The sequence below is a fragment of the Arvicola amphibius genome, chromosome 11 (genome assembly GCF_903992535.2).
Source record: "Arvicola amphibius chromosome 11, mArvAmp1.2, whole genome shotgun sequence".
Classification (NCBI taxonomy): Eukaryota; Metazoa; Chordata; class Mammalia; order Rodentia; family Cricetidae; genus Arvicola; species Arvicola amphibius.
Window position 1 is genome coordinate 68745194 of NC_052057.2, and position 15985 is coordinate 68761178.

Here is a 15985-nt window from a genome sequence, read left to right on the forward strand (position 1 = left end):
TAGTGAGTTCCAGGTCAGGAGGGGTGGGGGTAACATAGCGAGAACCTGTCTTAAAATAACAGACAGGATGTTTCCAGGTTCTGGCTATTACAAATAATGCTGCTATAAACATAGTTGAACAAATGCTTTTGTAATATGATTGGGCATCTCTTGGGTAAATTCCCAAGAGTGGGATTGCTGGGTTCTGGGGTAGGTTGATCCCAAATTTCCTGAGAAACCTCCACACTGCTTTCCAAAGCGGTTGCACAAGTTTGCATTCCCACCAGCAATGGCTGAGTATACCCCTTACTCCACATCCTCTCCAGCAAAGGCTATCATTGGTGTTTTTGATTTTAGCCATTCTGACAGGTGTAAGATGGTATCTCAACGTTGTTTTGATTTGCATTTCCCTGATTGCTAAGGAGGTTGAGCATGCCCTTAAGTGTCTTTTGGCCATTCGAACTTCGTCTGTTGAGAATTCTCTGTTCAGTTCAGTGCCCCATTTTTTAATTGGGTTCATTAGCATTTTAAAGTCTAGTCTCTTGAGTTCCTTATATATTTTGGAGATCAGACCTTTGTCTGTTGCGGGGTTGGTGAAGATCTTTTCCCAGTCAGTAGGCTGCCTTTTTGTCTTAGTGACAGTGTCCTTTGCCCTTCAGTGGAAGAATGGATGAAGAAAGTGTGGAATATATACATATTATAGTACTACTCGGCGGTAAAAAACAATGACATCTTGAATTTTGCATGCAAATGGATGCAAATAGAAAACACCATCCTGAGTGAGGTAACTCAGGCCCAAAAAGATGAACATGGGATGTACTCACTCATAATTGGTTTCTAGCCATAAATAAAGGACATCGAGCCTATAATTCATAAAAAAATCCTAGAGAAGCTATATAAGAAGGTGAACCCAAAGAAAAACATAGTTATCCTCCTGGATACTGGAAGTAGACAAGATTGCCAGACAAAAAATGGGAACCTGGGGGTGGGGTGGGATGGGGGGAGGGGGGAGGGGGAGAGAAAAGTGTGAAGTGGAGGATGGGAAGAGCTTGGGGGAATAGGATGGTTGGGATATAGGAAAAGTGGATATGGGAACAAGGAATTATATATCTTAATTAAGGGAGCCATTCTAGGGTTGGCAGAGACTTGACTCTAGAGGGGTTCCCAGGTGTCCAGGAAGATGCCCCCAGCTAGGTCCTTGGGCAGCTGAGGAGAGGGTGCCAGAAATGGCCAGATCCTATTGCCATACTCATGAATATCTTGCATATCACCATAGAACCTTCACCTGGCATTGGATGGAGAAAATGACAGAGCCCCATAGGAGCACCGGACTGAGATCCCAAGGTCCCGATGAGGAGCAAAAGGAGGGAGATCATGAGCAAGGAAGTCAGGACCGTGAGGAGTGCATTTACCCATTGAGACGGTGGGACAGATCTAACGGGAGACCACCAAGTCCAGTTGGAATGGGTCTGATGGAACAGGGAACCAAACCGGACTCTCTGAATGTGGCTGACAGTGGAGGAGGACTGAGAAACCAAGGACAACGGCAATGAACATGAACTCTACAGCATGGACGGGCTCACTGTGAGCCTTGTCAGTTTGGTTACTCACCTTCCTGGACTTAGGGGGAGCTGGGAGGACCTTGGACTTAACATAGTGAAGGGAACCCTGATGGCTCTTTGTCTTGGAGAGGGGTGGAGTGGGGGTATGGGTGGAAGGGAGGGGAGGGAAGGGGGAGGAGATGGAAATCTTTAATAAAAAAAAATGAGAAAAAAAATAACAGACAGGAAGGAAGGGGAAGGAAGGAAGGAAGGAAGGAAGGAAGGAAGGAAGGAAGGAAGGAAGGAAAAGCAAGAGACTTTGTATTGAATAATCAAAATTAATCAAATCAAGACAAATCAAGAATAATGCTGGGCAAACAAAGAGCCCATTAGAGGAAACCATGGTCATGTGGGTTCCCTCATTCAGGTATTTTCAGAACACATGACCACAGTCCTCAGACAGTCGCTCAGCTATGTTCAGAACACATGAACACAGTCCTCAGACAGGCAGTACTGCACCCGCCTGGGCTCTGCACTGTCCAGGCCACAGCTATGCAGATTCCCGTTCTCACACCCTAACCACAAGAAATAGGCCATGGATGGTGAAGTCTCTACTTTAAATGCTTATCTTTAAATAATTCCCCAAATTTTAGAGTCCAAACACCTGTTTAGGAGACTACTGAAAATCCGCACGGCTCTGATCTCCTACCCTCTCATTATTTTCCCCATAACAAGTAATTTTCATCTTAGCAGGCAGACATTCCTCTTTTTCAAGGGCAAGTCTTTTTATAAAGTGCCAATTTTATGGAAATTATCTGAGCTAATAGGCTCGTGGAAGGATGAATGGAAAGCACAGAGAGTGAAATTGTCACCAGGAAGGACAGCAAGGTGCTAACTGAAGCTCAGTGTAATTCTCTGTAATACAAAGGTCATGTCTGAAATGGAGAAGATGGAGGGGCCTGCCTCAGTGCGAGATGGCCAGAAACACAATGCTGTTTGGGCCTCTCTTGCTTTACATAAAAAGAGACAGCCGGGCGGTGATGGTGCAAGCCTTTAATCCCAGCACTTGGGAGACAGGGAAAGGTGGATCTCTGTGAGTTCGAGGCCAGCCTGGTCTATGGCGCGAGTTCCAAAACAGGCACCAAAGCTACAGAGAAACCCTGTCTTGAAAAACAAAAAACAAAAGAGAGAGAGACAGAAACAAGATACGAAACATAATGAAGACTTTTCACAGTAAAGGAGGCTGTCTGGCAGTCTTTATTTTTCCTAAAGAAACTTCTGGTTTGTTTGTTTGTTTCAGTTATTTAGCTAAAAAGTTAGGAGTCCCCCCCCCCCCCCAGTATGTTTACTTCTAAAAAAGGACCCTTTCTTCTGGCAGGAGTCTCATTTAATTAACTGTGGGCTCTCTGAGCAGATCAGCAGTTATGTCTGATCCCCCACAAGAGCTCACCAGAAGCAGGCACTTTGGGGAGAAACGGCAAAACTAAACAAACCCTGAATGCTTACTTAAATATGAAGGCCTCATTCAGATGTGCAGCTACGACTGACTTGATAGGAGCAGCCTGTTTCTGGGGAAAAGTGACAGAAGCAAGGGGAATAAAAGGATCAATTGGGCATCTTGTTCAAAGCTGTGCAGACAGCTGCTGTTTAGAAGGCATGGGGTAAATGTCGCATTTTTCTCGTAAAGACCATTGTGGTCTCTCAGAAGGTGACCTAATGCTGCTGGGTTGTCATTTCATGTTAATCCCTGGACAAGGAAGCAGGAAGCAGGAAAGCTGCTGTCAACAATATTGGCTAATTGCTAGTCAACAAGAGGAGACATAAAGATCGCAAAAACGACTGGAAAGATGTGTCTACACACACACACACACACACACACACACACACACACATTCAGCAAGCGGGCATGGGAAGTATCTCATTGGCATCATGTTTCCGGCATTGCTATAACAACATTCAAAACAAGGGACACATGAGGTGGTAGCGACATCTATTCTAGGGTTGTGGGGCTTTACTCATAAAACAGTTGTAAAACCTTTTGGGAACAAAAATATTTCTATGTATCTATGCAGATACTCTCCTCTGAAGGAAACACACGCACATGCGAGCACACACACACACATCCATCCATGCACCCCGCCCTGCATATACATACCATTCATGTACTTTTCCCACCCACACACCCCTACTATACCCCACCCACCCTTTCTCCATCCCTCACCACCCCCAGCACCTACACACGCATGTGCATGCGTGCATACACACACACACACACACACACACACACACACACACACACACACACACACGGGGCCGAGAAAACAAGAATGAAAATAGGGAACATTTCTCCAGCTTCTTTTCAAACAAAGCTGCAGCAAACCCCTTGGATGTGCTTTTTCTTTCTGTTCCTTGTTTTTTAAGTCATAGAAGAAGTTCGCGGACATAAAGCTGGGGTTTGAGAGTGTAGCTGGTAGGCAGGCTGTGGTCAGAGCCATTAGATGCTGAGTGTGTTTGTTTTGATTTACTGGGAAAACATTTTCTGACCTTGGAAATGAAATCATTGAGTTCTCTGTTTGTTTATGGCCAGCGACTTCTGGAGGGCTCTGGTCCTTATGTTAGTGTATCGTTGAAATCCTGGAATCCACATTGAGTGGGAAGTTACCCAACTTGGGTTAGCATCCTTCAGGACCCAGAGTCGCCTCTTCCCACGGCTCCCCAAGATTAGTTTACCGCATAGCTAAGCGTTCATGCAGAGAGGGTGGATGGCAGACAGTGGGAGGAGTGCATCTTGTGATCTATTTACTCTCAGCAAGAAGACAGTTTGGAGCTTGCTCCTTCAGCAGGCTTGATGATGAAGCCCCAATATGGGTGGTTTTCTTCTCCCCGTTTCAAAGCTCCCTTCGGTATTACATATCAAGCTTATAATATATTTGGAATTTTTTTTAAGTAGCTACCTCCAGTAAGTTAACAGTATTTTCAGTTGAAATTGCTCAAACCTGAGGTTTTGTTGATTTTACCGTCCCCTGAACATATTTTGAAAGTGTTTAGATAGGTTTGTGAACCTCTCAATTTTAGTATTTGTTCATAAAGCCGTATCATTACCCATTGTTCTCTGCGGTAATTGCTGAGACAAGACGATTGTGAGTTTGATGTCCAGGCTCATTTTGCTTGTTGGGCTCAGCATGAAGCTGAGGTTTGCTGAGAGCCATGTGACTTTTCAGGCATTGTTCACGATCTGACTCTAGAGGCAGTTGATGGTAGAAACAGAAGCTCGCCTATCTCCTTCCATGGGTCTCTTTAATCTGTAAATGTCCTTTCTTGGGAAAGAGTGGGAGAGGAGTTGGGTGGGGGGGTGTGGTGGGGAGGGGTGGGACTTTGTGTGATGACTTAGCACTGGGGATGCGAGACAAGGCCATTGTGAGTTTGAAACCAATCTGGGACTGGATTGCAACTTTCAGGCTCCCTTGGGCTAAGTGGTAAGACCCTATCTCAAAGATAAATAAATAAAATAAAAATGAAGATGATGACAGGAAAGCCCTGCTCTGCTCCCACAGTGAATGTCACGTAAGTGCAGGAGGAAGCAGCTTCGAGAGTTCTGTGAGTGCCTGGAAGAAGGCACACACACACACACACACACACACACACACACTGCTGCCCTCAGCAGAATGAGCGCCTGGATGTCTGTCTGTACCTCGCGGTCAGCCTTTGTCTACGCACCTTTGTGACCCTGGCCTCTTACAACTGCAGTATCCAGGTCCCATCAGCCCAGCAAACCCCAAAGCTGCTCTCTCCCTCTTACAAGCAATCACAGATGAGAAGTGAAAGGTTTGTCTGTTTGTTTTCCTGAGGAGTGAAGATGGGAGGTCAGCGAAGGCAGCAAGATTTGTTACCTTCACAGTGTTAAGTAAGACACAGGGCTGTAGGCATTTGGTATTAGCTCAAACTGCGAAGGATGCAGAAGTGTCATGTGTAGCTTTGGAAACGGGACAATACATTCCTTTTCTAGGAACTGGAAATAAGTGTTGTGAGAAGCAATGGGTAGAATGAGCACAGAAGAGGATTACAAAGGATGCTGGGATAATGGTGCAGATGCTGCAGTAGTGGTGCTGACTCTGGGTCGCTCAATGTGAGCACTTTACAGTTCAGACTAAATATAGTGATGTGGCTCAGAACTTGGTCTGGGTTCCAATCTCTGCCCTTGCACTTACCGACTGAGTGACCTGAAGCAGGTTACTGAATTCTTGGCGTTCCAATCTCTGCCCTTGCACTTACCGACTGAGTGACCTGAAGCAGGTTACTGAATTCTTGGCGCCTCCGTTTGCTTATGGGTAAGATCAACCTAGTGGCTATGATAAGACATGAGGTCATGCAGGTAAGAGTTGCCCCATCCTATGACTGCAGCCTAATGATGTTCATCAAATGGTAGCTATTACTGTTTATACAGCTAAGATAAATTGTCGCCTTTGCCCTTTGTGAGTTAGAAAGAAATCCTCTCATACTTGTGAGCCATTGTATTCTGGGTTATCAGTGCGCTGTGGGCTGAATGAGCTCACTGACGATAAGGAAATGTTACTTGTGAGCATACCTGTGGAGGAGAGCAGTCACGCAAGCGCGCGCTCTGGAAGACCGTTGGCAGCACAGATCGAAAGAGCGCATCCCAGCCTGCAGGACATTCTTGAAGTGATGACAGGGTGCAGAAGACCCAAATGGCACAAGGATAGCGTCATCTGGATGATTTTGCAAGTGCTGAAGCACTATCTCCGTTCTGAAGCGAGAGGCGTGCCTTGGCCCTGGGCTTAGAGAGAGGTGACGTGGGTCCTGGCTCCAGACAATGCTGAGCCAGAGTTACCAGAGCAAACAGTGAAAACAGGCTATAGCTAGCCTGCAAGGGATTCTTTCGTTAGAGTGGGGTGGAACGCTTGGCTAGCATGGTGAGGCCCAGGGTTGATTCCTGACTAAAACAAAAGTGTAGAAATTTGTGTTTACACTTTGTGCTGGTCCTGTGAGTCAAACAGGACCAAGAGATCAGTCACTTTCAAGACTTTCATTCAGCAGGATCACATTGAAAATGAAAATTTCCTGGCATGCAATGGATTGTCTATCGTCTGTTTGGAGGAAATGATAAAAATTAGCATTCTTGACAGTAATGTACCTAGTTAACAAATCTGAGTCAGGTAGCTGATCATTTGCTCAAAATGCATTTGCATCTACAAGGACAGCTATATCCATCAGGTAGCTCAACGAAGTTGGGATGTTTTAGAGTTGGCTTGATCTTTGGAGTGTGGCAGTGCTTGGGCCTGGCTCTCCATGCCCCTATGCCGGAAAGCAGCTCAGATTAATGGATCAAGCAGGTCTGTGCTTAGCCTAGCCACCCATCAGGACTCCATTGTCTCCAAGGTCTCCGATACCTCTTTAGATCTCCCATCCCGGGGGCAGGAGGAGAACTGTCCATGTCTGTCTCTGAAGCTTGAGTTTAAGTTTTGAAAGCAGCTGTATGCAGTAAAGAAGGTAAATGCTAGCCAGAGGGGTGGGAAGTGGCACACACCTTTAATCCCAGCACTCAGGAGGAAGGGGCCTCTGTGAGTTGGCGGCCATCCTGGTCTACAGAGTGAGTTCCAGGACAGCGTGCGCTACACAGAAAAATCCTGTCTTGAAAAACCGAAAATAGATAAATAAATAATAAAAAAGAAAAAAGATAAACCAACCCTAAATAAGGTGGGGCCTTGAGGTCACAATGCAGCGGTGTGCTCCTCTGGCTCACAGCTCTGTGGGGGAGCAGAAGCCCCTGAAGGTCCTCCCACTGCTGCCAAAGGCACAGCTTCCCCCAGGGAGACGGGAAGCACACCCCAAACTCTCTGAAATTACCATACTCTATCTGGGCAGGAATGATGCTGCTCACCCATAGCCCAGCACTTGGGAAGATGAGAAAGCATAGAGGAGGCCGTGAGTATGTCACAGGTCAGAGGGCCACCCTGAGATTTCTAAGACCCCATCTCAAATAGACAAACACCATTCAACAGCAACAGCAACAAAGCCCACACATCATCTTAGGCCTGAAATGGTCCGAGAATGTATAATACAGAAACTATTGAAATGAGGCCCAGTTGTTTTATTAGAAGGAAGCATGGTACAGAGATAATAGCAGCTGAAACCATATATATACCACAAAAACTCAGCAGGTAGAATTTATATAGTTACACAAACTTTTATATACCGATATATGTAACAATAATAGTCAAAGAAAAAGAGACCATCAATTTGAGAGGTGGGGCACAGAAGATATTGGAGGGAGGTGACTTGGGATGAGATGGAGAAAGGAAATGATGTAATTATATTTTAATTCAAAATGTATTAATTTTTAAAGAAAATATGGGCGCTGGCCCATACAGGAAGGCTTATGTACTTGCAGCTCCCAAGACACTTCTGTTGGAATAGAAAATTGTCCATTTTGGCCGCATATTGTAATTGTGACTTATGAAACAAAAGAGAAAGACCAAAAACAAGGGAGACGAATGTTTAAGTTCTACACTAAAGCCTTCACAGACCTGTACAACAGCTCCACTCACAGTCTCCCCAAACTAGAAACGGTCAGGACGGCTCTCGGAAGGGAAGGGGTAAAAATAAACTGTGGCACTACCCATCTCTAGCGAGAAATGAGCATTGGGAAGACAGGAGACCCTGAAACAGGTTTCAGAGCAGAGTGTTTCAACCTCACGACCTATTGGAAAAGATACAGCTACTGAAGCAGGAAAAACGTGGGAGCCGTCTGGAACTGGGAGGAGACGAGAATAAATGGGCAAGGCTCAGGATTCCAGAACAGCGTGGTTTCGCAGTGTAATACTGTACCGGCGAAGCCACGTCGTTATGGGTTTGTCAGAACCTAAGGAAAGCCAGGCATGGTGCTGCACGCACATCTGTAAGGCAAGCATTGTGAGGTGAAGCAAGGAAATCAGAAGTCCAAGGCATCCTGGCTATTTCTGGAGGTTGAGACCAGCCCCCGTCTCAAAAAAAGAAAAGAAATAAAATTAAAGAAAGAGGAATGTTAGTATGGATCTTCCTGACAAGAACTTTTGCTGATACACTGGTATTTGCTGACTAGCAGATACCCCTTGGGCACGCACGACATCTTAGATGACTGGCACGGAGGGAGGAGCGTGGGAACTGTGGAGGTTACCTGCTCAGTTCCTGTGAACCTAAAACTGCCCAGCTCAAAAAAAAAATCTCAGTCCATTAGTTTAAAATTAACCCATCCCCAAATAATTTCTACATAAAGAAATTTCAAAGAACCCATAGGCCTCACCAGCTCTTTGGGAAGCCGCGTGAGTGAGCTCCTTTTTCAAAGGCGGCTGAGAAAACCCAGATGCCCCAAGTGTGAAGCAGCAGGCCTCGCCAAGGTTCAGACATCCTGGACCACTGACACCTATCTCAGATTCAACAAAACCCTTCTAATGGGGCTTAGAAGGCAGAGTGGGGGAGGGGAAGAGGCACCAAATTCTCACTCAGAGAATTAACAATTTGGAACACGCACAACTGTGTCAAGGAGCTATGTAGATCTTATCAGCGCTGCGTTTTTTTTGGTGCCTCCCAGCTATTCAGCCAGGCTCCACCAGCCTGTCAGCACCAGCAGTATCCCACGCCTGAGAAGGCCTATCAACACCTCTGGAGGCCCTCTGCTGGGCCAGCCCTGCTTCCCCAGAGCCCACAGGAGCCAGGAGTCTTGCTTTCCATCTCCTCTCAGGGTCCCCTGCACTCTGAGCATGAATGCCTGCTTCCCACTTTGTGGCTTCATTGGAGCTCCAGGTCCACTAACTTTGAAAAGAAAGCCGAAGACAGAAAATCCAATGCCTTTGCATTTCAAGGAAAAGAACGTACATGGTTTCAGCCATGTGAGGAGAAATTTGGCAAAGTCATCATGGCGGAAGCCTTTTAAGGAACCGTATTTGTAGACGGGACTTTGTGATCTTGCAAAGTTCTGAATAAGAAGAAGGGAGGGCATGCCGCCGAGCTCTTTCTCCCATCCCCTGACAATGATCAGAGCACTGGGTGCCCATGTACAAGCATGCACATGGACGTGCACACATGCACATGGATATGCATACATATGTATGCAGTGCACTTATTGTAATGCTTTAAATAAAATGTTGCAGGTCCTCCAGTAGTGGCAGTGGGCAGTGGACCGTGAGACCATGCCGCAGGTCACCGAGTGGGGTGGGCAGCCAGTAGAGGGTCCCGAGACCACGGTAGAAAGAGAGGAGGGGGAAGGGCAGAAGTGGGGAGAAGGGAGAGATGAAAAAAGGAAAAGACTCAGGCTGGAAGCAGAAGGAAGATCTGCGGGGGGCAGGGAGGGAATGGACAGGGCTTGTTTCTTTTTTAAAAAAAATATTTTATTTATTTATTTATTTATTTATTTATTTATTTATTTATTATACAATATTCTGTCTGTGTGTATGTCTGCAGGCCAGAAGAGGGCGCCAGACCTCATTACAGATGGTTGTGAGCCACCATGTGGTTGCCGGGAATTGAACTCAGGACCTTTGGAAGAGCAGGCAATGCTCTTAACCACTGAGCCATCTCTCCAGCCCCCAGGGGTTGTTTCTTAAAGGGATAGGACACACCATTACACTATGCCTTGTTCCGCAATGAGGAAAACTTTCAAATGTAATTTTGATTAAGAGCATATAAGTAAAGCACTGTTAAAAATGACAGTCCTGCCGGGTGGTGATGGTGCACACCTTTAATCCCAGCACTCGGGAGGCAGAGGCAGGTGGATCTCTGTGTGTTTGAAGCCAGCCTGGTCTAGAGAGTGGGTTCCAGTGACGTCTTGGTATCCTGGCTTTCTTCTGCAGTGAAAGTCAGTGAGTGGTTCTGTTTGTTCTTACTTCCAGGCAGCCCTAAGTGCCTTGAAACAGTTTTCTGAACAAGGACTGGAATCAATCGAAGGGGCAGTGAACGCTGAAAAAGGCTCCCTTGAAAAGTGAGTAAAACCCTCGTCGGTGTATTTGCTCTTGTGGCTGTGCAAAAGGTGACACATGGCAATTGCATGGCTAGAGACAAAGCCAGACAATGGTGGCTACGCTCTTCACACCTCAGGTGAATACAAAAGAATGAAAACCGGGTATGTAGTCCTAATCAACTCTTCTAAAATATCTGTGGGCGTTCCAACCTGTAAGTTGGCCCACATCTCTGTATTTCAAGGCCATGGAGAGAAGCCCTGGTCTTGTTGACTGCAGACAGCTGCACAGCTGGCAGAGGGCCGTTTCCACTGCATAATGTTAAGCGTGCTCTCACCAACTTGGTTTTTGAGCAAAAAAAAAAAAAAAAAAAATGGCATTCACATTTCTTCTAAGAACAACTGACAGAAAACAAAGCAGGACTGAAAGCAGTCCCCACCCCTCTTTTCTCGCATTTGGCTTTTTATTTTGTTGTGCGGAGCATTAACATACCCAGTCACAGAAACAGGGCTGCCAGGGACTACAGCAAACATACACGTAGAATCATTATTCCTGAAAGTCGGCTTATAGCTTTTTATGAGATCTGAACATAAGGTGCTATGGAAATGACTGACTTTGGAGTTTCTCTAGAGACCCAATTTTAACTAGCAAAATGAAAAGTCAATTATATTTACATAATAGAGCCCAAACACTTTCAAGGCCATAGTAAGAGCTGGTGTGATCTCAGAATTCACACGAAAAGATGCCATCGGAATTAAAACACAGAATTTGGGAAGTAAAATGTAGAAATGCTGCTCCTATAGTTAAATGAGCGTACAAAAGAGCGCAAAACGAAACAAAAACCAGTATTCGGTCACTTATATTAAAAGGTAAGAAGAGAGCGGGAAGACAACATTTGGTAAACAGACGTGGCATTTTAGGTTGTCTATAGATTGGCAACCATTTATAAGCTAATTTAATCAAAACCATTTCCACATGATCTCATCAGCAGACCATCTGAGCATAAATATTGTTGCTTCCCTTTAAAATGTCACTCTTGTGGTGACCTTTGCATCCCGTGTGCCATCTGCTAATAAACATGTCTGAAGACGTGCAGCTCCAGACCTCAGCTCTTGTTAACGTATTCATCTTTCAGACAAGCCAAGCACCTACGAGAGAAAGCCGACAATAACCAGGCGAACCCGGGCTCCATCACTCAGGACTGCAAGAAATCAAAGCCGGCCATCTAGCAGCTCCCAGAACCCACGGCTGCCACCGCGTCCTTATAAAGCTGTCAGCACGCATGAGGGTGTCTGTGTTCAAGGAAATGAATGACTAGTACCATTGTCTGGGTCTTACGTGTGTGAAGACAACACTATTCTAACGCAAGGATAATGTACATGGTACTGTTTGTTCAACTGGGGGAAAATAAGACTCTGAGCATTCCCCTGGGAACTTGAGATCAGATCGTAACTCCTTTGCCCAGAGGCTGCAGAGATCTGATCCCACTACCGGAGCTTAAAAATAACCATTAATGAAACGTGTAAGAAACAAGGCTGAAGTCTTGAAATGATTCGTAGCCGAGTTTGGGTTGGGTTCTGTCCTTACGGTTGTTTTCTCGTGGCGATTGTGTTGTTATACCCTCTCGTTTGAAATAATGCTTGACAGTTCAGAAATTAACCAATGATGTGCTGTGGAATGTGATGGTTGTCTTCATATAGTCGCACAGTTTCTCCTCTTATGCAGATATTTGTAATCTTCATCTTGCAAACACACACACACGCACACACACACACACACTCCCATGCATATATGAATTACTGTAAGGTGCATTGCACAGAGATGGATGCAAATAACTGTGTTGAGAATGGATCAGATGATTGACTTAAAATATAAAATAACACTAGGAACAAGTAGTTTCCATGTCTTTCGGGACTTTTTAAAATGACAAAATGAAACAAAACCAAGCAGTTGTGGGTTTTGCGCTACATGACGCCATGCGCCATCGAGGGGCGTCTTGCCTCTGCACGTCTACCCTGTCGTGGAAATTGTGCCCACCCCCATCCGTGTGTTGTAGTCACTCACTCACTGTTTGCACCGAGTGTCTTCAGTAACTGCCTCTGGACTCAGGACAGTGAGTAGGATCAAAATAAACACTGTACATGGTGGGGACGGGAAAGCTTGTTGAAGCATCTAGCTAACCACGCTCTGGACCAGCATGTTGGAATCCATCGTGGGGCAAATGCAGTAAAGATTTGGTCGGTTTCTGTATGAGTTGTTGTTCTTTCATTCCCTGCCTCCCGCCTGCCTTTTAAATGCCAGGGCTGTGAAACCTGTGGGGAAGGTCACCACCCAGCCTCGCTGTCCTGCCCAGCCGTGGAATTAGAACTGGCTGTTTCTCTGAAGCGGCAGGCAAGCCTCCTGGGTGACTGGGGCCTGACTGGCGAGGGCCTGGGCCAGCCAGCCCCTGTCATCATCTCATTGTTCAGGCTTTCTCCTTATTGATTTGCAAACATTGTGCAATGAGAAAATACTATATGGTCTAACTGCTTGGCCCAACCTGACAATAGGAGTAGAATTATGTAAGATTTCACAAGCAAAACCACTACACATCATGATCTGGCTGACTCACACGCGACTGCAGGATAAACAAACAGCACTATAAGGAAATAACTGCGGGGCTGCGGCTAATGATTCCCATGTGGGGAAGTCTGCCGGCACTGGGAGGGCTGGGTGCCCTTGGAGGAAATGGGCTTGGTTACATAAGGCTGGGTCCCAGGGAAAAGAACAACACGTCTGTAAAGTTGGGGTTCTCACGAGTGTTTGGGCACAGTTCTGCTGCCTAATAAGGACACGGGGGCCCCCTAACTCATTCTCTTGGCGGCAGGTAGGCCCTTGGCTTTGCTAGGACATTGTCCCTGAGGCTTCAGCACCTGGATGGGGTGAAGGTCCCACATGAGGACTCCCTGCACAATAAACACTGCCACCTTCTACAGGAAGAGTGAGCTGGGCAGGACTGTGGGAAGGTGACAAGCTCAAGGGACACAAAACTCCTCAGTTCTCACGGCCCAGGTATCTGAAGCATTTGACCAGAGCTGTCTGACAAGGAGTCACCCCAAGCCTACAGAGCGTCATCAGTGATGGTGGGAGACAGGACATTTGCATACATTTTATTCCGCATCCAAAATCCTGCGCCCTCTGCCTTCTAGAACAGCCCGGGAAGATGCTCTGGAGTATGTTCCTGGAACAGTGGCACTTCCTGTATATCTTTTGATTTTTCTTTCTCTTCCTTTTCGTCCTCCAGCTGAATCACCAGGGCTTGCATTGGCAAGGCCCGCGGCAGTGCTTAGCTCCACTGCGCAATGTTATATATCATTAGAGGGGAAACCATTAAGTAGATTTATTGAGAGAATGTTTCTTCAGCACAAGGAGATCTTTTTGATGAAAAATGGAACTCATTATTCTTTAAAGGCCGCAGATTGACTTATCTCCTTTATCAATTACGGTGTCTGCTTTCAGCTTGTCTCAATCAGTACAGAGCTCTGTAGTCACTTCCTAGGGCCGAGGCCAATGTGCTGCCCGAAAAAGGTTTGTTTTCACATTTTAATTGGAAATATAATATTGAACTCTGGAACTCTGACTATCTTTTCCACTACCACTTGCCAAAGATCAATGGTGAGACACCACGCTGCAGGCCATGACATACATTCCTCCCTTTCCCAGGGTGACCCCTCTAAGAAGCCGTCTGGAGTCCTTCTCGCCAGTATACATTCTGAGTTATGATCCCCCATCCCCATCCCCCTGAAGTTTCAACCAATTTTGTGCACCATAGAGTGAAAGTGGATGCCTGAAAATTTTAATCTTGGGGCTCGGGAATGGCTCCTTCCATAAAATGCCTGCTGCACAAGTGTGAAACCTGAGTTCTCATCCCCAGCATCCACAGAGAACCTGGGTAGAGCGGCACGCTTCTGTACCCACCCCACACACTTCACCCGACCCCCAGCACTGGGGACACAGAAATGGCAGATGGGTAAAGCTCTCAGCAGGACAGTCTAGCTAAATTGCTGAGCTCTAAGGTTCAGTGAGAGACTTTGTCTCAAAAAGATAAAGTGGACAGCAATATGACTCTGGCCTCCATGTGCAAATGCTTACATGTACACACACACACACACACACACAGAGAGAGACAGAGAGACACAGACACACACACACACAGAGAGAGAGAGAGAGAGAGACAGAGAGAGAGACAGAGACAGAGACAGAGAGACAGAGAGACACAGACACACACACACACAGAGAGAGAGAGAGACAGAGACAGAGAGACACACACACACACAGAGGCAGAGAGAGACAGAGAGACACAGACACACACACACAGAGAGAGAGAGAGACAGAGAGACACAGACACACACATACACACAGACAGACAGACAGAGGCAGAGCGAGACAGAGAGACACACAAACACACACACAGGGACAGAGACAGAGAGACTTGGTTTATTACTCAGAGGCTCTCAGGATCCCTTGGTGACTTTGGAAATATGTCCAAACCCACATACTGGTGTCTAAATCCTGCTGGGTGTGAATGAGGACATTAACTGCCCAGAATTCGTTCCGAATCTTCCCCTTTCCAGGTTGGTCCTGAGCTCACGATCCTCCTCCCTGAGGACAGGCTGGGACTACAGACTTGGGCCACCACACCTGGATTTCCAGAAGTGCGTCATTTCTCACCTCAATGTCTTCCCTCCTCCCCCCCCCCCCACATTTTCTAGAGGGAACGCTCTTTAACCTCACCAACATTCAAAGGCCAGTGTCTTCTGCCTGGAACAGTACTTGATCCAGTAAGTACCCAATATGGAAAGCTGGATACTTCATATGGTAAACACTCAATAAATGTTGACGATTTGATATGACAGAATATGCTGGTTCAATGGGCTTCCTCCCTGATTGTGTGAGCGATGACCTGAAAGAGAAGTCTGGCTCATTTGGCTCAAGCCTCTTGCCTAAGAGACTAAACTTCTTGTTGTCCTTAACATGTAGCCTCATCGAAGTCATTAACAGCTTCCAGTTTCAGCTTTTCAACTAAAACCTGGGGATACGAATGTGCAGAAGAGCTGGGTGGTGGTGGTACATGCCTTTAATCTCAATCTTTGGGAGGCAGAGGCAGGGGGATCTCTGAGCTGGGGGTCAGTCTGATCTACAGAGTGAGTTCCAGGACAGCCAGAGCTGTTACACAGAGAAACCCTGTCTCTAAAAGCAAACAAACAAAAACTATGCAGGCATATTGCATAGGGCCTGGGTAGATAACCCAGTGGTAAAGGCACTTGCCACCAAGTCTGGTGACCTGAGTTCCATCCTCAGCACCCACATAGTAAAAGGACAGCATTGACTCCTGAAAACTGTCCTCTGTCCTCTCCTCTTGCACTGTGACTGATGTGTGCACATGTGCACACTACAAATAAATCCCAGTAGGCAGAGGAAGGTGGAGCTGTGAGTTCAAGGTCAGCCTGGTCTGCAGAGTGAGTTCAAGGACAG